The sequence below is a fragment of the Carassius auratus genome, unplaced genomic scaffold (assembly GCF_003368295.1).
Source record: "Carassius auratus strain Wakin unplaced genomic scaffold, ASM336829v1 scaf_tig00215185, whole genome shotgun sequence".
NCBI lineage: Eukaryota > Metazoa > Chordata > Actinopteri > Cypriniformes > Cyprinidae > Carassius > Carassius auratus.
The window spans coordinates 1,027-27,878 of NW_020527970.1; the positions used below are offsets into that span (position 1 = coordinate 1,027).

The 26,852-nt window shown below is 35.0% G+C and overlaps 1 long non-coding RNA gene across 1 annotated transcript; it reads right to left on the reverse strand.

Moving 5' to 3' along the window:
- Positions 1-10,192: 10,192 nt before the first annotated feature.
- Positions 10,193-13,206, reverse strand: LOC113093850 (uncharacterized). Its single transcript, XR_003287914.1, has 3 exons — positions 13,148-13,206; positions 11,019-11,216; positions 10,193-10,321 (listed from the first exon to the last, which is right to left on the reverse strand). It is a non-coding gene; the product is annotated as an uncharacterized LOC113093850 (long non-coding RNA).
- Between the last annotated feature and the right edge of the window lie 13,646 nt (positions 13,207-26,852).

Below are 26,852 nucleotides of genomic sequence, written 5' to 3' on the forward strand. Positions count from 1 at the left end.
GCACGATGAGATCTATATGTGTACTGGTTTCATATTAATTACGTGCAAGTATGTGTGAGCTATACATCAATATTTTTGACTGTGTTCCAGGGGGCGCCCGTAGAGCCCCTGTGCCACGCCCGGGTCCCAACCTCTGCAGGCTCCTAAAGGCCACAGATCCAAAGGTGTGTGCAAATTTTCAAGAGTTTTTGAGTATGTTTAAGGACTCCAAAAGCCCCCACAACTTTGACGACAAATATGAATAATAAACCCTAAATAGCCAACTTCCTGTTGGGCGGAGCCTATGATATGCAATACGAAAGTTTGTTGTATTGATGAGTTTTATATGTGTACCGAGTTTCGTATGTCTACGTACAAGTATGTATGATATATGGCCCTCCATATTCCAGGGGGCGCTGTAGAGCCCCTGTGCCACGCCCGTGTATCAGTCTCTGCCCGGCCCTAATGGCCGCAGGTTCCAATGTGTGTGCCAATTTTCAAGACTTTTTAAGCATTGTTAAGGGCCCCAAAAGCCCCCGTAACGTTAGAAAAAAATAATTAATAATAATAAATAGTAGCTGCAAGCAGCGATGGCGGGCTCAAGCCACCAATGCCATCACCACCCCGGTGGCATCACGGTAAACTGTGCCCAGCGGGCACATGCATTCACAATATCCCTCTGGCAGTGAGGTTTTAAAGGATAGAGGGGAGCGTAGAGGGGAGCGTGCATTTGCAGTGGCTGGGCCACGACTCTGGAATACCCTGCCTTTAGAGATCAGACTGGCCCCTTCCTTGTCTATTTTTAAATCTTTGCTTAAAAACTTTTTTATTTTCCTTAGTGTACTGACTACTGTGTTATGCTACATTTTGAAATGGGTGGTTTTAAATTTTTTGTCTGGTCTATTTTTATGTATGTGTAATATTCTTGCTCTTATGTTAAAGCACTTTGGTCAGCCAGGAGGCTGTTGTAAATGCGCTATACAAATAAATTGAACTTGAACTAGAACTTGAACTTGATATGGCAGTTAAAGGGTTAATCCGAATCATCTAGACTTTAAAATCACATTCACAGAACAATATATATATATATATATATATATATATATATATATATATATATATATATAACTTTAGTAACACTTTACAATAAGATTTCATTTTATAAACATTATGTTAACATGAACAATATTTATATAGCATTTAACTTAAACATTAAAACATTGTTTTATTGTGATTTTTTTCCAAGCACATTTTACCAATTCCAAACCATATCAATCTTAATAACTACCATTATTTTTTATTTAATCATTTATGAGTGCTATACAATAGTCCAGGAAAGCTGGAAGAGAAAAACAGGTCAAGAAGAACTGACAAAAGAATTGCAAAAGAATTAGGAATTAATGTGAAGATTAATTTTTAGTCAATTCTGCAAGACAGACTTTCAGGAAAGGAGGTGGAATAAAAATGAGCTCCTAAATCTTAATCCCAGATTCTGGAAGATATATTCCTCAAACCATCGAACAAGAGAAGGTGGTGCTGGTCCTTCACGAGTCACTCTAATCTGTTCATTAAGCCTATATATAAAGTCTTAATATATAGTATTTCACAATACTTCATGGTATTCTAATTAAATAATTTTTTGGAATCTTAGATCTCTCAGAACCTGACACATTGTAATTCTGAGACTCCAGGAAAGTGGCAGTTCTGTAAAATGTTGGCGCTGGAGACTAAATGCTCACTGATAGTTTCACACCTAATTCACTTAAAACACACACAAACACACACACACAGTGACAGATGGACAGAGTGACATCAGATGTATGTTTTTTAATTTTCTGTCATCCATATAATGTTGTATAGTCATGAAACTATGCATATTTCCTCAGAATGACTTGTCTTCTATGTGTAAATTTTTTTGAAGTGTTTAGAAGCTGCACTTTTTTTTACTGGTTCCTTTTTTACTATTATTTCAAAAAATCACCACGACAAAACCATTCAAGCTATCCAAAATTCATTCACACCTGTTCTGTAAGATTAATTCTTTAAACAGTGGTAAAAGAGGATGTGGTGCTGAACCTTCAAGAGTCACTTAAAACGTATCTGTCCATAAAGCCTATTAAGAATTATTCTTAATATACAGTTCACAATACTTCAGCTTGTTATTCTAATTAAGTGAGGGTCATTTTATCAGTAAAATTCCTAAAATACATATTATTTTATTTGAAAGATTTCTATAAATTATTTAAATCATACTCGTTTCTCCAATAATTATTTAAAAGTAATCCTATAGCTCCCTCTGGTGGCCATTATAGGTACTAAGAATTGCAAGCTTGATTTATAAGTTATGATAGTTTTAATTTTATGCTGGCTCTTGAAAATGATAAAGCTATGAAACTTACTGTGCTTCCTTCAAATGAGGACTTCTACTTATATAAAAAATTATGAAGAGTTAGAATGAAAAATTTTAAAGATATAGTAAAATAACTATTGTATTTTTTATGTTACTTTAATAAATCTCTATGGCAACACCATTTAAGCTATCCTAAACCCATTCACAATTTAACATCTCAGTATATTGGCATCATGTTGAAAAAGGAGTATGGAGTAGTATGAGGAGGAGTATGAATTCATTTACAGGCTGATTTTATCATAAATCCACAATAAAATTTCTGAGTTCTGTATCAATCTGTGTTGTTGTTTGTTTATTTTTATCTTTTATTTTTCATAGGAAGATAACTGACCCTTTACTCTCCTTTTTAATAAATGTGCTTATAAACCAAGGACAAGCTATTTATAGCTGTATTTATAAACTGCTTACTACTGACTATTAATATTGGGACAAGGCTTTATAAAGCATGAACTGACTATTTAATAATGAGTGCAGTTATTATGAAGTGTTATCAATGAATTTGCTAATGTTAACACATTAGACATTATTTTACAGTGTTATCAAATCCTTAAATGACTCATAAGCATTTGTGAAAGTTCTGCTTGCATTACAGCTTAGTATTGATCTGTGAGCTGAACAGATTTACTGTTACATCCATGAGATTATGTAAATTAAAATAAATATAATGTCACAGGATGTCATAGGTCAGTATCAAATGAGTTTGAAATTATTATTTGCAGCACAAATAAGTTTTTTTTAGGATTTTTAAAAATCCCTAAAACTGACAGAAAAAGGTTAAGGCCTAAGCTATTTCTATGTGAGTGGCTAAATTTATTTTTGTTTTTATAATTGTAATACACAAACTATGAAATTATACAAAATGTATAAAAAGGTAAATAAATAAATACGCACACATTAAAAAAGCAGCCAAGTCGAATGAGTTTCCTTTTTTATATAGATTAAAATTGAAGACAGAAGCAAGTGGTAAATGTGGTCACTTTAATATTCAAATCCAGTAGATCCAGTTTATGTTCACGTGGCTGTTTTCGTTTATATTCGCCAAGCTATTATGTATTTTGAAATAATCTTGTCCGTGATGTGTTCGTTCGTACGACGAAAGACAGAAACCTGCAGCTCAAGAGATATGTTATTCTGCCAGTCGCGCTTTCAAATAGTCTTGCACACTTAAACGGGTCACAAACACCTGCATTTAGCTCTTGTAGTGTTACAATGGGTTTATTGTGTGCATTTGTGGTAATATTTTATTTAAAAAAGCTCTTAAACAAGAATAAATTCGTTTGTTTTGAGCTCGACACTGTACGCGCTGATCGGAGCGGTGATTTCAGATAGGCAGCTGCAAATATTTCATTTTCACACAAACAGTTCAAAAACATTTTAATTTAGCTCTTGGTGTGTTCTAATTGGTTGATTGTGTGATATCGCTGTAATAATTTATTTTTAAAAGCTTTAAAACAGGAATAAATTCGTTTTTTCTGAGCTCTTTACTCCAGACGCTCGTGATCACAGCGTGATTCATCTCTCCTATTTCTCACGTATCTCTGGCCAGAAATAATTTATCCATGAGCCCTGAACCGGTAATAATCAGATATGTTGGTTTAGCTTGTCAGTGTGAATTAAATCTAAGTATTTATTTGTATTTTTAACCGATTTAAAAGTGAAAGTAAAAGTTCGGGAATTGAACCTGTAGGGGCGCTATTTCTCTCAGACAATGGAAGTCTAAGCACATATACTAAAACAGAGGGACAGAGTGAGATGAGATGTCTGACAGTTTTTTAATTTTCTGTTATCCATACAGTGTTGTAAAGTCGTTAAACTATGCATATTTCCTCAGAATGACTTTTTCATCTGTATGAAAAAATTATTTGACGTGTTTGGAAGCTGCAATTTAAAAATACAATAATGATTCCCTTTGTAAGGTCATTTAAAAAAATCACCACGGCAAAACCATTCAAGCTATCCAAAATCCATTCACAATTTAAGTTCCTATCAGAAATACTGATGTGTGTTCAGAGTTTTGTGAAATTCTATGTTATTTGCCTCAAAATCACCTGAGAAGTATTCCAGTTTGACATGTTGCCACGCCAACAATTTTTTAGATATCAATATCCCCCTTGCAGATTTATATCGGCTGTGTTTTAACATTATTCTGATGAAGTTTGAAGCAAATCGAGTAATAATAAGATGCTGAATTCAAATCATTTTGAAAATGACACACTTCCTTCTGCCAGTTGGTGGCGCTATAACTTTGACTCCTAATAGTCACATATATGCGATCGACATCATACAACGAATAATCTGATGAAGTTTGATTAAAATCAGGAAATGTATGTGGACGGTATTAGACACTTCCTGTTTCTCATTTCTCGCCATAATTTCAACGCCTCGCCACGAGCAAACCGTTCGAGATATCAAAAATCCCCTGGCAATTTTTCATCCCCAGTGTCTTGAGATCACGTTGACCGAGTTTGGCGGCAATCGAGAAAAAAACCTATGACAAGTATTTCAAATTCCAGAGCATGCGCTTTTTACATAACTCTAAATAGCTGACTTCCTGATGGGCAGAGCCTATGACATGCAATACGAAAGTTGTTCGGCACCATGAGATCTATATGTGTACTGAGTTTCATATGAATATGTGCAAGTATGTGTGAGCTATACATCAACATTTCTGACTGTGTTCCAGGGGGCGCCGTAGAGCCCCTGTGCCACGCCCGGGTCCCAGCCTCTGCAGGCTCCTAAAGGCCACAGATTCCAAAGTGTGCGCAAATTTTCAAGAGTTTTTGAGTATGTTAAGGACCCCAAAAGCCCCCACAACTTTGACGAAAAATTTGAATACTAAACCCTAAATAGCCAACTTCCTGTTGGGCGGAGCCTATGATATGCAATACAAAAGTTGTTTGGATTGATGAGATTTATATGTGTACCGAGTTTCATACGTCTACGAGCAAGAATGTATGATATATGGCCCTCCATATTCCAGGGGGCGCTGTAGAGCCCCTGTGCCACGCCCGTGTATCAGTCTCTGCCCGGCCCTAATGGCCGCAGGTTCCAATCTGTGTGCCAATTTTCAAGACTTTTTAAGCACGTTAAGGGCCCCAAAAGCCCCCGAGACGTTGGAAAAAAATAAAATAAATAATAATAATAATAATAAATATAGCTGCAAGCAGCGATGGCGGGCTCAAGCCACCAATGCCATCACCACCCCGGTGGCATCAGGTAAACTGTGCCCAGCGGGCACATGCATTCACAATATCCCTCTGGCAGTGAGGTTTTAAAGGATAGAGGGGAGCGTAGAGGGGAGCGTGCATTTGCAGTGGCTGGGCCACGACTCTGGAATACCCTGCCTTTAGAGATCAGACTGGCCCCTTCCTTGTCTATTTTTAAATCTTTGCTAAAAACTTTTTTATTTTCCTTAGTGTACTGACTACTGTGTTATGCTACATTTTGAAATGGGTGGTTTTAAATTTTTTGTCTGGTCTATTTTTATGTATGTGTAATATTCTTGCTCTTATGTTAAAGCACTTTGGTCAGCCAGGAGGCTGTTGTAAATGCGCTATACAAATAAATTGAACTTGAACTAGAACTTGAACTTGATATGGCAGTTAAAGGGTTAATCCGAATCATCTAGACTTTAAAATCACATTCACAGAACAATATATATATATATATATATATATATATAACTTTAGTAACACTTTACAATAAGATTTCATTTCTAAACATTATGTTAACATGAACAATATTTATATAGCATTCATTCATGTCAGTTAATATTCCAAACTTAAACATTAAAACATTGTTTTATTGTGATTTTTTTCCAAGCACATTTTACCAATTCCAAACCATATCAATCTTAATAACTACCATAATTTTTATTTAATCATTTATGAGTGCTATACAATAGTCCAGGAAAGCTGGAAGAGAAAAACAGGTCAAGAAGAACTGACAAAAGAATTGCAAAAGAATTAGGAATTAATGTGAAGATTAATTTTTAGTCAATTCTGCAAGACAGACTTTCAGGAAAGGAGGTGGAATAAAAATGAGCTCCTAAATCTTAATTCCGGATTCAGGAAAATATATTCCTCAAACCATCGGACAAGAGAAGGTGGTGCTGGTCCTTCACGAGTCAGTCTAATCTGTTCATAAAGCCTATATATAAAGTCTTAATATATAGTATTTCACAATACTTCATGGTATTCTAATTAAATATTTTTTTTGGAATCTTAGATCTCTCAGAACCTGACACATTGTAATTCTGAGACTCCAGGAAAGTGTCAGTTCTGTAAAATGTTGGCACTGGAGACTAAATGCTCCCTGATAGTTTCACACCTAATTCACTTAAAACACACACAAACACACACACACAGTGACAGAGGGACAGAGTGACATCAGATGTATGTTTTTTAATTTTCTGTCATCCATATAATGTTGTATAGTCATGAAACTATGCATATTTCCTCAGAATGACTTGTCTTCTATGTGTACATTTTTTTGAAGTGTTTAGAAGCTGCACTTTTTTTTACTGGTTCCTTTTTTACTATTATTTCAAAAAATCACCACGACAAAACCATTCAAGCTATTCAAAATTCATTCACACCTGTTCTGTAAGATAAATTCTTTAAACAGTGGTAAAAGAGGATGTGATGCTGAACCTTCAAGAGTCACTTAAAACGTATCTGTCCATAAAGCCTATAAAGAATTATTCTTAATATACAGTTCACAATACTTCAGCTTGTTATTCTAATTAAGTGAGGGTCATTTTATCAGTAAAATTCCTAAAATACATATTATTTTATTTGAAAGATTTCTATAAATTATTTAAATCATACTCGTTTCTCCAATAATTATTTAAAAGTAATCCTATAGCTCCCTCTGGTGGCCATTATAGGTACTAAGAATTGCAAGCTTGATTTATAAGTTATGATAGTTTTAATTTTATGCTGGCTCTTGAAAATGATAAAGCTATGAAACTTACTGTGCTTCCTTCAAATGAGGACTTCTACTTATATAAAAAATTATGAAGAGTTAGAATGAAAAAATTTAAAGATATAGTAAAATAACTATTGTATTTTTTATGTTACTTTAATAAATCTCTATGGCAACACCATTTAAGCTATCCTAAACCCATTCACAATTTAACATCTCAGTATATTGGCATCATGTTGAAAAAGGAGTATGGAGTAGTATGAGGAGGAGTATGAATTCATTTACAGGCTGATTTTATCATAAATCCACAATAAAATTTCTGAGTTCTGTATCAATCTGTGTTGTTTGTTTATTTTTATCTTTTATTTTTCATAGGAAGATAACTGACCCTTTACTCTCCTTTTTAATAAATGTGCTTATAAACCAAGGACAAGCTATTTATAGCTGTATTTATAAACTGCTTACTACTGACTATTAATATTGGGACAAGGCTTTATAAAGCATGAACTGACTATTTACTAATGAGTGCAGTTATTATAAAGTGTTATCAATGAATTTGCTAATGTTAACAAATTAGACATTATTTTACAGTGTTATCAAATCCTTAAATGACTCATAAGCATTTGTGAAAGTTCTGCTTGCATTACAGCTTAGTATTGATCTGTGAGCTGAACAGATTTACTGTTACATCTATGAGATTATGTAAATTCAAATAAATATAATGTCACAGGATGTCATAGGTCAGTATCAAATGAGTTTGAAATTATTATTTGCAGCACAAATAAGGTTTTTTTAGGATTTTTAAAAATCCCTAAAACTGACAGAAAAAGGTTAAGGCCTAAGCTATTTCTATGTGAGTGGCTAAATTTATTTTTGTTTTCATAATTGTAATACACAAACTATGAAATTATACAAAATGTATAAAAAGGTAAGTAAATAAATACGCACACATTAAAAAAGCAGCCAAGTCGAATGAGTTTCCTTTTTTATATAGATTAAAATTGAAGACAGAAGCAAGTGGTAAATGTGGTCACTTTAATATTCAAATCCAGTAGATCCAGTTTATGTTCACGTGGCTGTTTTCGTTTATATTCGCCAAGCTATTATGTGTTTTGAAATAATCTTGTCCGTTATGTGTTCGTTCGTACGACGAAAGACAGAAACCTGCAGCTCGAGAGATATGTTATTCTGCCAGTCGCGCTTTCAAATAGTCTTGCACACTTAAACAGGTCACAAACACCTGCATTTAGCTCTTGTAGTGTTACAATGGGTTTATTGTGTGCATTTGTGGTAATATTTTATTTAAAAAAGCTCTTAAACAAGAATAAATTCGTTTGTTTTGAGCTCGACACTGTACGCGCTGATCGGAGGCGTGATTTCAGATAGGCAGCCACAAATATTTCATTTTCACACAAACAGTTCAAAAACATCTGAATTTAGCTCTTGGTGTGTTCTAATTGGTTGATTGTGTGATATCGCTGTAATAATTTATTTTTAAAAGCTTTAAAACAGGAATAAATTCGTTTTCTCTGAGCTCTTTACTCCAGACACTCCCCAGACAGCACACATACGTTGTGCCGATGTCGAGCCGACCTACAAAACTCCATCGGGACGATATCGCTCAGGGAGCGTTTGCTAATAGGCAAGATGTCTCGGCGACGTCGGCCTCTGATCGGAAATGCTCTCCGGCCGATGCTGGGACGATACATCCCGGCCGCTCTGCGTGGACGCGGTTCACCGGCGTTTTGCTCATCGTTACGGACCACCCGCGGCTACCGCCGCTGGTTTATAATAAAACAATACACACCACTCTCAAGAACAGACGCAACTTTATTAATATTTTCATTTATTTCATATTACATGTACAAATACAATAACATTTACCAGATGCTTTGATCAAAAGTGGATAATTCGGGATTATTTGTAGTCTTTTGAACATTAACCATGATTTTACTACAGCTTTTGCAGTAAAACCATAGTAAAAACAAAAATAACCATTACTACAGTACTTGCATGGTTAAATGTTGTATGAGTATAGCACCTTTTGACAATACTTATTTCAAAGTAGGTTTACAGGAAATGCATGTTTCAAGGTTACAGTTTAAAAAGCCAGAGATGACTGAGACTCACTGGGAAGACCATCTAGTTCATAATAAAAAGTCATGTGTTCAGTGCTGTCAGCATCGCATGCCAAGAACTTTTTAAAAAGTTACATAAACACAAAATAAAACCAGGTAAACAATAATTAAGGGTAACACTTTAGAATAAGGTTCCATTAGTTAATGTTAGTTAACTACTTTCGTTAACATGAACTAAGCAAGAACAATCCTTCTACAGCATTTATAAGTCTTAGTTCATGTTAATTTCAACATTTACTAATGCATTATTTAAATCAAAAGTTGTGCTTGTTAACATTAGTTAATGCACTGTGAATTACCATGAACTAACAATGAATAACTGTATTTTCATTAACTAACATTAACGAAGGTGAATAAATACAGTAATAAATGTATTATTCATTGTTTGTTCATGTTAATTTATACATTAACTAACATTAACTAATGGAACCTTATTCTAAAGTGTTTCCTAATTGAGCAATTAAAATGTTTTAAATTGCATGATAAAAGTTCAAAAATATTTTCTGATAAAATCTTACTAAACAAGTCTCTAGTTTTGTATTCAGTTAACATTAACATTATCTTTCAACATTTTTAAAGTGATGCTTACAAATAAAAGGGGACATGTAGGTCCACATAACTCAGAGAGTAAATATTGTTCATTTACAGATATAAGAGACGTTACAATAAAGCAGTTTGAAAATCATCAAATTTACCCTTATAGGAAAAATAAGGATAATATTTGTTTTGTGTGTCCAATGTTTTGTGTGTTCATGTACAGTTGTCGTCTGTAGTCTTTGTGAGCGTTGGTCTCATCTGAAGTCTTCACGAGTGAGTTTGGATTCAGTCTGGAGCTGCTGTAATCTCTAGAAACCTTGGGATGGCCATCCTGAGATAGAGACAGGAAATAAAAAGGAGAAAGTTTAGAATAGCTGCTGCTGTTCATATTATTTCAGACAAAATATTATTTATTTAATCACATATAACTGGAGTGCATGGTTATTAGATGTGTTGTGTGAATACTAAACTATGTATTTTAATTTAATTTAAACAACAACAAAAAAAAGTGTGTCCGAGCCCCAAATATTATTTGGAAGGCTATTTTCAAAGTAAAATACCAATAGGTTTTGCTTCCTTTAGTGGACTTTGATAAATTCTTTGTATTATAATTTAGTGACCTCACTACAGGCCATGCACCATAGATGCTGCTGCCTCAATTTGAGCTTATTTTGCTATATATATCTGATTTAATCACAAGTAGGTTTAATAAACACACATCCACTTCCAATTCACCAATCAATAAACAAAAATCGACACACTGCCACTAATGCTCTCAAAAATCAGTTTATTGATGAAGTGTTTCATGTGATCCCTGTAAATGTAATATTTGTGGAACAGGCATCTCTTTAGAATGGAATACACATTTCAGTAGGTGGAACAGCATATTTGTAATTTATAATTTATACTACCGTTAAAAAGTTTGGGGTCAGTACGATTTTTTTTTTTTTACATCTTGGGAGAAAAATCTCTTCTGCTCACCAAGGCTGCCTTTATTTGATCAAAAGCAAGTAAAAAAACTGTATTACCTTTAATCCATAGCCTGGGCAACCAGCTGTCAGCACGTTCACAACTGTCTATAGAAACTGTCTATAGAACGTGACTTCTCCGCATGACAACAAATGCACGGGCGAGATACTGCAGCTGATGACGCTGTTTGCCAGCGCAGCATCGTGATGTCTATCAGCCATCGGCGATGGACGATGACATCGTCAATCAGGCCAACCCTAACCAGGATGACATAATTAAACAATTGTACACAACTGTTGTACACAGTTTATATAATTTATTAGCTAAACAAATGCACAGCTTCCACCAATAAAAAAAATATTTCAAGCAAGAGTACAGCACCAACTGCTGTTACCCGGATGAGCCTGTGTTATTACATTTTACAGGTTTTTATCCAGGGATAACATGCATCGGAAATGTCGCAACTGACCAATCAGAATCAAGTACCCACAGAGCCATGTAATAAAAGTAATTAGCTAATGGTAAACTAATAATTTACAAAACATGACTATGTGTTCATAGATGATTAATAAGTGATGTTAAAATTTTTAACGATGTTCTGTAGATTAAGTTATAAATAACTTGCAAAGCTTTCTGCACCCACAATCTAAAGTGTAAAGTGTACTCATCAGTTGTAAATGTAAACTTTCCGGTTACAGGTTGGTTGATTTTGTGTGTGTGTGTGTGTGTGTGTATATATATATATATATACACATATATACATATATATATACATACATATGCACACACAACTGAAAACCACAAAGTTTGTAAAACATTTACAACTGATGAGTAGTTTACACCTTAGATTGGGGGGTGCAGAAAGCTTTGTAAATGATTTATAATGTTTATTGAGATAATAGTACAATGTTGACATTTCAATGATTTATAAGTGATTCATAATATATTAACTATTAAAAATTAAGGATCTGTTTGATTTTTTTCGTGATTTTATTTTTTCTAAGATTGCTTATGAAAGATGTGTAAATCATAGCATATTACTTAATCATTAGTGAATGTATATTCATGTCACTTGTAAATTATTTATAACTTAATCTACAGAACATAGATAAAAATATTAACATCATTTATTTCTATGAACACAGTCATGTTTTGTAAATAATTAGTTAATCATAATCTAATTACTTGTAAATGACTTTTAAAATGAATTTACAAAAAGTACACAAATTATTAGTATATCACTTATTAAGCGCTTATGAATGTTTTGTAAATGATTAGTTCATCATTAACTACTCACTTAAAAGTGACTTACAACTGAACTTTATTATAAATTGTTACCAAAAAGTCACCCACACCTTGGAAGACCTGAGAGAAAGTAAATTAACAGCAAATTTTCATTTTGGGGTGAACTATCCCTTTAACCCACACTAATCTAGCCTACTGCTGAAGTTGTTGATCAGCCCCGTCATTGTTGTTGAGAGCCTGTGTGGGGCATAATATGTGCATTAAGGGGCGGTCACACTGCACTTTTCGTTCCACTGACTTCCATTCATACACATGCGAATGCGTCAGACCGGAAACCCAGGCTCATGCGAAAATTTTCGCATTTCGCTGCGTTCGAAAGTTCAAGTTTGGTGAACTTTGACCTGCGAATTCGCATCACGTGAAGTCGTGGGACCAGTAGATGATCGATACGTCACTGCGTGAGCTCTCTGTACAGAAATTAAAAAATGAAGTGCTAATTTTAGCCGTAGCGCAGCATCCTACTTTATATAATACATATTTAAAAGATAATTTAAAAAGAAGCTGCATGGTTCGCAGTGTCAATGGAAACAGGAACAGATGGCACTTTTGAACGAGGACACGTTCTATATTTTTTTATTGTTTAGTGTGTATATTTATAGAGAGAGAGAGAGACAGAGTGCAATATAATAAGACGCTTTCGACACCATCGCTAAGGACACAGTAAAAGCACAGATTAACCCATGTTGTGATGAGGGGAAACCGTTATATCTTGCTCCCGCCCATATTCGCAGTGGCGTCCGAAATAATTTTGCACGTTCAAAGGCTAGTGTGACCGCACCTTTACACATACGGCTGTGTTAGCTGTAACAGAGATGTGTAAGATGTGTACAGGTATCTAACAGTTGTTTACTGAAGGCCCTGACTGAAACCCCACGGTACTTACTGTCTGACAGCAGGTTCACTCAGACTCTGCTCGTCATCACTGAAGAGTCCAGGAACAAAACAAGCCATCTGACACAGAGACAACAATATTTACTCTGCAGTTCCAGGTTCATTAGAAGGAAACAAGCTAGAGTAGAGGTGAAATGGGGATAAAAGACAGAATAATATATAACAATTATAATAATATGTAATATACATATTCTACTACTAAAAATATAATCTTAAAATAACACAATCTATATTTTTAGTTTTACGTTGAGTGTGACTTACGTTATGAAGTCAGGGACTTCTTAAAATTGGTGAAATGTATTCTGAAAAAGGCATATTAATGTATTTCATGAGCTTCTTCAGTTCACCTGTATTTCTAAGTCAGTATCTCCCTTCATAAATGTTGAAATCTTGGAGCTTCACTTCTGTTCTGTAGAGTTTCTTTCTGTCCTCCTGTAATCACAGAACAATTTGTATTAATATCTGTTTATCATGAAATATCAAAACTCATGTGAACTTGATTTCAGACGATTACACTCTCACTGTAAGTGACGTCATCGATTCAGTAAATCAGCCTTTTCCAATAACATACTGACAAATCACCAGCAAAACATTCAAAGTGCCATCAAAATATCTCATACACGCACTAAGATTTGATTAAAAGCCCAGAGTTTCATCAACAAGAGCTCAATCTATAGAGTTAACCTACCTGAAAACTGCTAAAATGCTAACGGACTTTTCCGAAGAAACTAAACCGTTTCTATAAAATAAATTTAATTGAAACATGTCAATAACAAGCAAGAAACGTGTCAGGAACATTTGTATGTAATATTTGTGTGATTTTAGCGACTAAACTTACCTAAAACAGTGTAAACTGCAGCTAGAGACGGAGATTACTGTTTGCCAGTAATGGTTTTTGTGTTGATGCCCCGTTTCCATGGCAACTCTGCTCCCCGCTCGCGCAGGACTCAACGCGCATACAGCATTTACACAAACAAACATCTAGAGTTAAAGCATTACATTTATAATGTACAGTCTCGTTCAATAATCATTCAATAATTAATTTAAAAATCATTTTGTTTTAATCAAATCGAAGATTTGATTAAAAGCCCAGAGTTTCATCAACAAGAGCTCAGTCTATAGAGTTAGCCTACCTGAAAACTGCTAAAATGATAACGGACTTTTCCGAAGACACTAAACCGTTTCTATAAAATAAATTTAATTGAAACATGTCAATAACAAGTAAGAAACGCGTCAGGAACATTTGTATGTAATATTTGTGTGATTTTAGACACTAAACTTACCTAAAACAGTGTAAACCGCAGCAAGAGACGGAGATTACTGCTTGCCAGTAACGGTTTTTGTGTTGATGCCCCGTTTCCATGGCAACTCTGCTCCCCGCTCGCGCAGGACTCACCGCACACACAGCATTCACACAAACAAACATCTAGAGTTAAAGCATTACATTTATAATGTACAGTCTCATTCAATAATAAATTAAAAAATCATTTTGTAGTTCAGAAGCAACAGCAACAATAGCTCACCATATTATTTCACCGGATTATTTCTGGAAGCCTGTAAAAGAGTGAAAAATACGGTGAAAAAGCAGTCAGGACTTCTCTTTAATAATCCGCTTTTACATTTTCCCTCCGAGAAACTTCTGAAAACGCATTAAGGCGTTAACATTAATGTTAAAAAATCGCTACCGTGACCGTTGGCTCAAAAAGTTAACGGTAACATTATTTGAAAATGAGCCAGACTCTTCAGCTGCCCATAGACTGTATAAACGCAGTACCTTTTCAGTGTCACAGAATTAACAAAGTAGTATTTTTTGTCTAATTGAGCTGAAGTGAAATCGTAACGTTACCTCAGAGCCACAGATGTCGCTGGGATTATCCTCTTCTCTCTCTCTGGGTGGCTAAAAGAGACGAATACTGGGCACGCGCACACAGAGAAGCGCGGCATCGGCCCGCGGTCGTGAACCAACTCAGGGCCGACGACTGATGAGCTGGAGAACAGAGCACTGACCAAATTATATCGGCCTCCGCCAGGCCGATGTTTTATAGATGTTTTAGGTATAGAGGCCGACGTTTCGATATTGGGCCGACGTCGGCCAGACGTACATGTGCTGTCTGGGTCGTGATCACAGCGGTGATTCATCTCTCCTATTTCTCACGTATCTCTGGCCAGAAATAATTTATCCATGAGCCCTGAACCGGTAATAATCAGATATGTTGGTTTAGCTTGTCAGTGTGAATTAAATCTAAGTATTTATTTGTATTTTTAACCGATTTAAAAGTGAAAGTAAAAGTCCGGTAATTGCACCTGTAGGGGCGCTATTTCTCTCAGACAATGGAAGTCTGAAGCACATATACTCAAACAGAGGGACAGAGTGAGATGAGATGTCTGACAGTTTTTTAATTTTCTGTTATCCATACAGTGTTGTAAAGTCGTTAAACTATGCATATTTCCTCAGAATGACTTTTTCATCTGTATGAAAAAATTATTTGACGTGTTTGGAAGCTGCAATTTAAAAATACAATAATGATTCCCTTTGTAAGGTCATTTAAAAAAATCACCACGGCAAAACCATTCAAGCTATCCAAAATCCATTCACAATTTAAGTTCCTATCAGAAATACTGATGTGTGTTCAGAGTTTTGTGAAATTCTAAGTATGTTATTTGCCTCAAAATCACCTGAGAAGTATTCCAGTTTGACATGTTGCCACGGCAACAATATTTTTAGATATCAATATCCCCCTTGCAGATTTATATCGGCTGTGTTTTAACATTATTCTGATGAAGTTTGAAGCAAGTCGAGTAATAATAAGATGCTGAATTCAAATCATTTTGAAAATGACACACTTCCTTCTGCCAGTTGGTGGCGCTATAACTTTGACTCCTAATAGTCACATATATGCGATCGACATCATACAACGAATAATCTGATGAAGTTTGATTAAAATCAGGAAATGTATGTGGACGGTATTAGACACTTCCTGTTTCTCATTTCTCGCCATAATTTCAACGCCTCGCCACGAGCAAACCGTTCGAGATATCAAAAATCCCCTGGCAATTTTTCATCCCCAATGTCTTGAGATCATGTTGACCAAGTTTGGCGGCAATCGAGAAAAAAACCTATGACAAGTATTTCAAATTCCAGAGCATGCGCTTTTTACATAACTCTAAATAGCTGACTTCCTGTTGGGTGGAGCCTATGACATGCAATACGAAAGTTGTTCGGCACGATGAGATCTATATGTGTACTGAGTTTCATATGAATATGTGCAAGTATGTGTGAGCTATACATCAACATTTCTGACTGTGTTCCAGGGGGCGCCGTAGAGCCCCTGTGCCACGCCCGGGTCCCAGCCTCTGCAGGCTCCTTTAGGCCACAGATTCCAAAGTGTGTGCAAATTTTCAAGAGTTTTTGAGTATGTTAAGGACCCCAAAAGCCCCCACAACTTTGACGAAAAATTTGAATACTAAACCCTAAATAGCCAACTTCCTGTTGGGCGGAGCCTATGATATGCAATACAAAAGTTGTTTGGATTGATGAGATTTATATGTGTACCGAGTTTCATTCGTCTACGAGCAAGAATGTATGATATATGGCCCTCCATATTCCAGGGGGCGCTGTAGAGCCCCTGTGCCACGCCCGTGTATCATTCTCTGCCCGGCCCTAATGGCCGCAGGTTCCAATCTGTGTGCCAATTTTCAAGACTTTTTAAGCACGTTAAGGGCCCCAAAAGCCCCCGAGACGTTGGAAAAAAAAAATAATAATAATAATAATAATAATAAATATAGCTGCAAGCAGCGATGGCGGGCTCAAGCCACCAATGCCATAACCCCCCCGTGGCATCAGGTAAACTGTGCCCAGCGGGCACATGCATTCACAATATCCCTCTGGCAGTGAGGTTTTAAAGGATACGGCAGTTAAAGGGTTAATCCGAATCATCTAGACTTTAAAATCACATTCACAGAACAATATATATATATATATATATATATATATATATATATATATATATATATATATATATATATATATATATATATATATATAACTTTAGTAACACTTTACAATAAGATTCCATTCATAAACATTATGTTAACATGAACAATATTTATATAGCATTCATTCATGTCAGTTAATATTCCTAACTTAAACATTAAAACATTGTTTTATTGTGATTTTTTTCCAAGCACATTTTACCAATTCCAAACCATATCAATCTTAATAACTACCATTATTTTTTATTTAATCATTTATGAGTGCTATACAATAGTCCAGGAAAGCTGGAAGAGAAAAACAGGTCAAGAAGAACTGACAAAAAGAATTGCAAAATAATTAGGAAATAATGTGAAGATTAATTTTTAGTCAATTCTGCAAGACAGACTTTCAGGAAAGGAGGTGGAATAAAAATGAGCTCCTAAATCTTAATCCTGGATTCTGGAAGAGATATTCCTCAAACCATCGAACAAGAGGAGGTGGTGCTGGTCCTTCACGAGTCACTCTAATCTGTTCATAAAGCCTATATATAAAGCCTTAATATATAGTATTTCACAATACTTCATGGTATTCTAATTAAATCATTTTTTGGAATCTTAAGTCTCTCAGAGTCCGACACCGACTAATTCTGGAGACTCCAGGAAAGTGGCAGTTCTGTAAAATGTTGGCGCTGGAGACTAAATGCTCCCTGATAGTTTCACACCTAATTCACTTAACACACACACACACACACACACACACACACACACACACACATTACCCACAGTGACAGTGGGACTGAGTGACATCAGATGTATGATAGTTTTTTAATTTTCTATCATCCATATAGTGTTGTATAGTCATGAAACTATTGTCATGAGACCAGTCATTCTGAGGAAATATGCCTCAGAATGACTTGTCTTTTAAGTGTAAATTTTTTTTTGAAGTGTTTAGAAGCTGCACTTTAAAAAAATAAAAGACATTTACTGGTTCCTTTTTTACTATTATTTCAAAAAATCACCACGACAAAACCATTCAAGCTATCCAAAATTCATTCGCACCTGTTCTGTAAGATTAATTATTTAAACAGTGGTAAAAGAGGATATGGTGCTGAACCTTCAAGAGTCACTCAAAACGTATCTGTCCATAAAGCCTATAAAGAATTATTCTTAATATACAGTTCACAATACTTCAGCTTGTTATTCTAATTAAGTGAGGGTCATTTTATCAGTAAAATTCCTAAAATACATATTATTTTATTTGAAAGATTTCTATAAATTATTGAAATCATACTCGTTTCTACAATAATTATTTAAAAGTAATCCTATAGCTCCATCTGGTGGCCATTATTGGTACTAAGAATTGCAAGCTTGATTTATAAGTTATGATAGTTTAAATTTTATGCTGGCTCTTGAAAATGATAAAGCTATGAAACTTACTGTGCTTCCTTCAAATGAGGACTTCTACTTATATAAAAAATTATGAAGAGTTAGAATGAAAAATTTTAAAGATATAGTAAAATAACTATTGTATTTTTTTATGTTACTTTAATAAATCTCTATGGCAACACCATTTAAGCTATCCTAAACCCATTCACAATTTAACATCTCAGTATATTGGCATCATGTTGAAAAAGGAGTATGGAGTAGTATGAGGAGGAGTATGAATTCATTTACAGGCTGATTTTATCATAAATCCACAATAAAATTTCTGAGTTCTGTATCAATCTGTGTTGTTGTTTGTTTATTTTTATCTTTTATTTTTCATAGGAAGATAACTTACTCTCCTTTTTAATAAATGTGCTTATAAACCAAGGACAAGCTATTTATAGCTGTATTTATAAACTGTTTACTACTGACTATTAATATTGGGACAAGGCTTTATAAAGCATAAACTGTTTATTTATTAATGAGTGCAGTTATTATAAAGTGTTATCAATGCATTTGCTAATGTTAACAAATTAGACATTATTTTACAGTGTTATCAAATCCTTAAATGACTCATAAGCATTTGTGAAAGTTCTGCTTGCATTACAGCTTAGTCTTGATCTGTGAGCTGAAAAGATTTACTGTTACATTCATGAGATTATGTAAATTCAAATAAATATCATGTCACAAGATGTCAGAGGTCAGTATCAAATTAGTTGGAAATTATTATTTGCAGCACAAATAAGGTTTTTTAGGATTTTTAAACATCCCTAAAACTGTCAGAAAAAGGTTAAGGCCTAAGCTATTTCTATGTGAGTGGCTAATTTTATTTTTGTTTTTATAATTGTAATAAACAAACTATGAAATTATACAAAATGTATAAAAAGATAAATAAATAAATACGCACACATTAAAAAAGCAGCCAAGTCGAATGAGTTTCCTTTTTTATATAGATTAAAATTGAAGACAGAAGCAAGTGGTAAATGTGGTCACTTTAATATTCAAATCCAGTAGATCCAGTTTATGTTCACGTGGCTGTTTTCGTTTATAGTCGCCAAGCTATTATGTGTTTTGAAATAATCTTGTCCGTTATGTGTTCGTTCGTACGACGAAAGCCAGAATCCTGCAGCTCGAGAGATATGTTATTCTGCCAGTCGTGCTTTCAAATAGTCTTGCACACTTAAACTGGTCACAAACACCTGCATTTAGCTCTTGTTGTGTTACAATGGGTTTATTGTGTGCATTTGTGGTAATATTTTATTTAAAAAAGCTCTTAAACAAGAATAAATTCGTTTGTTTTGAGCTGGACACTGTACGCGCTGATCGGAGGCGGTGATTTCAGATAGGCAGCTGCAAATATTTCATTTTCACACAAACAGTTCAAAAACATCTGAATTTAGCTCTTGGTGTGTTCTAATTGGTTGATTGTGTGATATCGCTGTAATAATTTATTTTTAAAAGCTTTAAAACAGGAATAAATTCGTTTTCTCTGAGCTCTTTACTCCAGACGCTCGTGATCACAGCGGTGATTCATCTCTCCTATTTCTCACGTATCTCTGGCCAGAAATAATTTATCCATGAGCCCTGAACCGGTAATAATCAGCTTTGTTGGTTTAGCTTGTCAGTGTGAATTAAATCTAAGTATTTGTTTGTATTTTTAACCGATTTAAAAGTGAAAGTAAAAGTCCGGGAATTGAACCTGTAGGGGCGCTATTTCTCTCAGACAATGGAAGTCTGAAGCACATATACTCAAACAGAGGGACAGAGTGAGATGAGATGTCTGACAGTTTTTTAATTTTCTGTTATCCATACAGTGTTGTAAAGTCGTGAAACTATGCATATTTCCTCAGAATGACTTTTTCATCTGTATGAAAAAATTCTTTGACGTGTTTGGAAGCTGCAATTTAAAAATACAATAATGATTCCCTTTGTAAGGTCATTTTAAAAAATCACCACGGCAAAACCATTCAAGCTATCCAAAATCCATTCACAATTTAAGTTCCTATCAGAAATACTGATGTGTGTTCAGAGTTTTGTTAAATTCTAAGTATGTTATTTGCCTCAAAATCACCTGAGAAGTATTCCAGTTTGACATGTTGCCACGCCAACAATTTTTTAGATATCAATATCCCCCTTGCAGATTTATATCGGCTGTGTTTTAACATTATTCTGATGAAGTTTGAAGCAAATCGAGTAATAATAAGATGCTGAATTCAAATCATTTTGAAAATGACACACTTCCTTCTGCCAGTTGGTGGCGCTATAACTTTGACTCCTAATAGTCACATATATGCGATCGACATCATACAACGAATAATCTGATGAAGTTTGATTAAAATCAGGAAATGTATGTGGACGGTATTAGACACTTCCTGTTTCTCATTTCTCGCCATAATTTCAACGCCTCGCCACGAGCAAACCGTTCGAGATATCAAAAATCCCCTGGCAATTTTTCATCCCCAGTGTCTTGAGATCATGTTGACCGAGTTTGGCGGCAATCGAGAAAAAATCCTATGACAAGTATTTCAAATTCCAGAGCATGCGCTTTTTACATAACTCTAAATAGCTGACTTCCTGTTGGGTGGAGCCAATGACATGCAATACGAAAGTTGTTCGGCACGATGAGATCTATATGTGTACTGAGTTTCATATGAATATGTGCAAGTATGTGTGAGCTATACATCAACATTTCTGACTGTGTTCCAGGGGGCGCCGTAGAGCCCCTGTGCCACGCCCGGGTCCCAGCCTCTGCAGGCTCCTAAAGGCCACAGATTCCAAAGTGTGCGCAAATTTTCAAGAGTTTTTGAGTATGTTAAGGACCCCAAAAGCCCCCACAACTTTGACGAAAAATTTGAATACTAAACCCTAAATAGCCAACTTCCTGTTGGGCGGAGCCTATGATATGCAATACAAAAGTTGTTTGGATTGATGAGATTTATATGTGTACCGAGTTTCATACGTCTACGAGCAAGAATGTATGATATATGGCCCTCCATATTCCAGGGGGCGCTGTAGAGCCCCTGTGCCACGCCCGTGTATCAGTCTCTGCCCGGCCCTAATGGCCGCAGGTTCCAATCTGTGTGCCAATTTTCAAGACTTTTTAAGCACGTTAAGGGCCCCAAAAGCCCCCGAGACGTTGGAAAAAAATAATAATAATAATAATAATAATAATAATAAATATAGCTGCAAGCAGCGATGGCGGGCTCAAGCCACCAATGCCATCACCACCCCGGTGGCATCAGGTAAACTGTGCCCAGCGGGCACATGCATTCACAATATCCCTCTGGCAGTGAGGTTTTAAAGGATAGAGGGGAGCGTAGAGGGGAGCGTGCATTTGCAGTGGCTGGGCCACGACTCTGGAATACCCTGCCTTTAGAGATCAGACTGGCCCCTTCCTTGTCTATTTTTAAATCTTTGCTAAAAACTTTTTTATTTTCCTTAGTGTACTGACTACTGTGTTATGCTACATTTTGAAATGGGTGGTTTTAAATTTTTTGTCTGGTCTATTTTTATGTATGTGTAATATTCTTGCTCTTATGTTAAAGCACTTTGGTCAGCCAGGAGGCTGTTGTAAATGCGCTATACAAATAAATTGAACTTGAACTAGAACTTGAACTTGATATGGCAGTTAAAGGGTTAATCCGAATCATCTAGACTTTAAAATCACATTCACAGAACAATATATATATATATATATATATATATATATATATATATAACTTTAGTAACACTTTACAATAAGATTTCATTTATAAACATTATGTTAACATGAACAATATTTATATAGCATTCATTCATGTCAGTTAATATTCCAAACTTAAACATTAAAACATTGTTTTATTGTGATTTTTTTCCAAGCACATTTTACCAATTCCAAACCATATCAATCTTAATAACTACCATTATTTTTTATTTAACCATTTATGAGTGCTATACAATAGTCCAGGAAAGCTGGAAGAGAAAAACAGGTCAAGAAGAACTGACAAAAGAATTGCAAAAGAATTAGGAATTAATGTGAAGATTAATTTTTAGTCAATTCTGCAAGAAAGACTTTCAGGAAAGGAGGTGGAATAAAAATGAGCTCCTAAATCTTAATCCCAGATTCTGGAAGATATATTCCTCAAACCATCGGACAAGAGAAGGTGGTGCTGGTCCTTCACGAGTCACTCTAATTTGTTCATAAAGCCTATATATAAAGTCTTAATATATAGTATTTCACAATACTTCATGGTATTCTAATTAAATAATTTTTTGGAATTTTAGATCTCTCAGAACCTGACACATTGTAATTCTGAGACTCCAGGAAAGTGGCAGTTCTGTAAAATGTTGGCGCTGGAGACTAAATGCTCACTGATAGTTTCACACCTAATTCACTTAAAACACACACAAACACACACACACAGTGACAGAGGGACAGAGTGACATCAGATGTATGTTTTTTAATTTTCTGTCATCCATATAATGTTGTATAGTCATGAAACTATGCATATTTCCTCAGAATGACTTGTCTTCTATGTGTACATTTTTTTGAAGTGTTTAGAAGCTGCACTTTTTTTTACTGGTTCCTTTTTTACCATTATTTCAAAAAATCACCACGACAAAACCATTCAAGCTATTCAAAATTCATTCACACCTGTTCTGTATGATTAATTCTTTAAACAGTGGTAAAAGAGGATGTGGTGCTGAACCTTCAAGAGTCACTTAAAACGTATCTGTCCATAAAGCCTATTAAGAATTATTCTTAATATACAGTTCACAATACTTCAGCTTGTTATTCTAATTAAGTGAGGGTCATTTTATCAGTAAAATTCCTAAAATACATATTATTTTATTTGAAAGATTTCTATAAATTATTTAAATCATACTCGTTTCTCCAATAATTATTTAAAAGTAATCCTATAGCTCCCTCTGGTGGCCATTATAGGTACTAAGAATTGCAAGCTTGATTTATAAGTTATGATAGTTTAAATTTTATGCTGGCTCTTGAAAGTGATAAAGCTATGAAACTTACTGTGCTTCCTTCAAATGAGGACTTCTACTTATATAAAAAATTATGAAGATTTAGAATGAAAAATTGTAAAGATATAGTAAAATAACTATTGTATTTTTTTATGTTACTTTAATAAATCTCTATGGCAACACCATTTAAGCTATCCTAAACCCATTCACAATTTAACATCTCAGTATATTGGCATCATGTTGAAAAAGGAGTATGGAGTAGTATGAGTAGGAGTATGAATTCATTTGCAGGCTTTATCATAAATCCACAATAAAATTTCTGAGTTCTGTATCAATCTGTGTTGTTGTTTGTTTATTTTTATCTTTTATTTTTCATAGGAAGATAACTTACTCTCATTTTTAATAAATGTGCTTATAAACCAATGACAAGCTATTTATAGCTGTATTTATAAACTGCTTACTACTGACTATTAATATTGGGACAAGGCTTTATAAAGCATGAACTGACTATTTAATAATGAGTGCAATTATTATAAAGTGTTATCAATGAATTTGCTAATGTTAACAAATTAGACATTATTTTACAGTGTTATCAAATCCTTAAATGACTCAGATTGAACAGATTTACTGTTACATCCATGAGATTATGTAAATTAAAATAAATATAATGTCACAGGATGTCATAGGTCAGTATCAAATGAGTTTGAAATTATTATTTGCAGCACAAATAAGTTTTTTTTTAGGATTTTTAAAAATCCCTAAAACTGTCAGAAAAAGGTTAAGGCCTAAGCTATTTCTATGTGAGTGGCTAATTTTATTTTTGTTTTTATAATTGTAATACACAAACTATGAAATTATACAAAATGTATAAAAAGATAAATAAATAAATACGCACACATTAAAAAAGCAGCCAAGTCGAATGAGTTTCCTTTTTTATATAGATTAAAATTGAAGACAGAAACAAGTGGTAAATGTGGTCACTTTAATATTCAAATCCAGTAGATCCAGTTTATGTTCACGTGGCTGTTTTCGTTTATATTCGCCAAGCTATTATGTATTTTGAAATAATCTTGTCCGTGATGTGTTCGTTCGTACGACGAAAGACAGAAACCTGCAGCTCAAGAGATATGTTATTCTGCCAGTCGCGCTTTCAAATAGTCTTGCACACTTAAACAGGTCACAAACACCTGCATTTAGCTCTTGTTGTGTTACAATGGGTTTATTGTGTGCATTTGTGGTAATATTTTATTTAAAAAGTTCTTAAACAAGAATAAATTCGTTTGTTTTGAGCTGGACACTGTACGCGCTGATCGGAGGCGGTGATTCAGATAGGCAGCTGCAAATATTTCATTTTCACACAAACAGTTCAAAAACATCTTAATTTAGCTCTTGGTGTGTTCTAATTGGTTGATTGTGGATATCGCTGTAATAATTTATTTTTAAAAGCTTTAAAACAGGAATAAATTCGTTTTCTCTGAGCTCTTTACTCCAGACGCTCGTGATCACAGCGGTGATTCATCTCTCCTATTTCCCACGTATCTCTGGCCAGAAATAATTTATCCCATGAGCCCTGAACCGGTAATAATCAGATATGTTGGTTTAGCTTGTCAGTGTGAATTAAATCTAAGTATTTTGTTTTTATTTTTAACCGATTAAAAGTGAAAGTAAAAGTCCGGTAATTGCACCTGTAGGGGCGCTATTTCTCTCAGACAATGGAAGTCTGAAGCACATATACTCAAACAGAGGGACAAAGTGAGATGAGATGTCTGACAGTTTTTTTAATTTTCTGTTATCCATACAGTGTTGTAAAGTCGTGAAACTATGCATATTTCCTCAGAATGACTTTTTCATCTGTATGAAAAAATTCTTTGACGTGTTTGGAAGCTGCAATTTAAAAATACAATAATGATTCCCTTTGTAAGGTCATTTAAAAAAATCACCACGGCAAAAACCATTCAAGCTATCCAAAATCCATTCACAATTTAAGTTCCTATCAGAAAATACTGATGTGTGTTCAGAGTTTTGTGAAATTCTAAGTATGTTATTTGCCTCAAAATCACCTGAGAAGTATTTCCAGTTTGACATGTTGCCACGCGCAACAATTTTTTTAGATATCAATATCCCCCTTGCAGATTTATATCAGCTGTGTTTTAACATTATTCTGATGAAGTTTGAAGCAAATCGAGTAATAATAAGATGCTGAATTCAAATCATTTTGAAAATGACACCACTTCCTTCTGCCAGTTGGTGGCGCTATAACTTTGACTCCTAATAGTCACATATATGCGATCGACATCATACAACGAATAATCTGATGAAGTTTGATTAAAATCAGGAAATGTATGTGGACGGTATTAGACACTTCCTGTTTCTCATTTCTCGCCATAATTTCAACGCCTCGCCACGAGCAAACCGTTCGAGATATCAAAAATCCCCTGGCAATTTTTCATCCCCAGTGTCTTGAGATCATGTTGACCAAGTTTGGCGGCAATCGAGAAAAAAAACCTATGACAAGTATTTCAAATTCCAGAGCATGCGCTTTTTACATAACTCTAAATAGCTGACTTCCTGTTGGGTGGAGCCTATGACATGCAATACGAAAGTTGTTCGGCACGATGAGATCTATATGTGTACTGAGTTTCATATGAATATGTGCAAGTATGTGTGAGCTATACATCAACATTTCTGACTGTGTTCCAGGGGGCGCCGTAGAGCCCCTGTGCCACGCCCGGGTCCCAGCCTCTGCAGGCTCCTAAAGGCCACAGATTCCAAAGTGTGCGCAAATTTTCAAGAGTTTTTGAGTATGTTAAGGACCCCAAAAGCCCCACAACTTTGACGAAAAATTTGAATACTAAACCCTAAATAGCCAACTTCCTGTTGGGCGGAGCCTATGATATGCAATACAAAAGTTGTTTGGATTGATGAGATTTATATGTGTACCGAGTTTCATACGTCTACGAGCAAGAATGTATGATATATGGCCCTCCATATTCCAGGGGGCGCTGTAGAGCCCCTGTGCCACGCCCGTGTATCAGTCTCTGCCCGGCCCTAATGGCCGCAGGTTCCAATCTGTGTGCCAATTTTCAAGACTTTTTAAGCACGTTAAGGGCCCCAAAAGCCCCCGAGACGTTGGAAAAAAAATAATAATAATAATAATAATAAAAAATAATCCTAAGGAAAACAATAGGCCTCTCGCCCTTTGGGCTTGAGCCCTATAATAATAAAAAATAATCCAAGGAAACAATAGGCCTCTCGCCCTTTGGGGCTTGAGCCCTAATAAAAAATAATCCTAAGGGAAAACAATAGGCCTCTCGCCCTTTGGGCTTGAGCCCTAATAATAT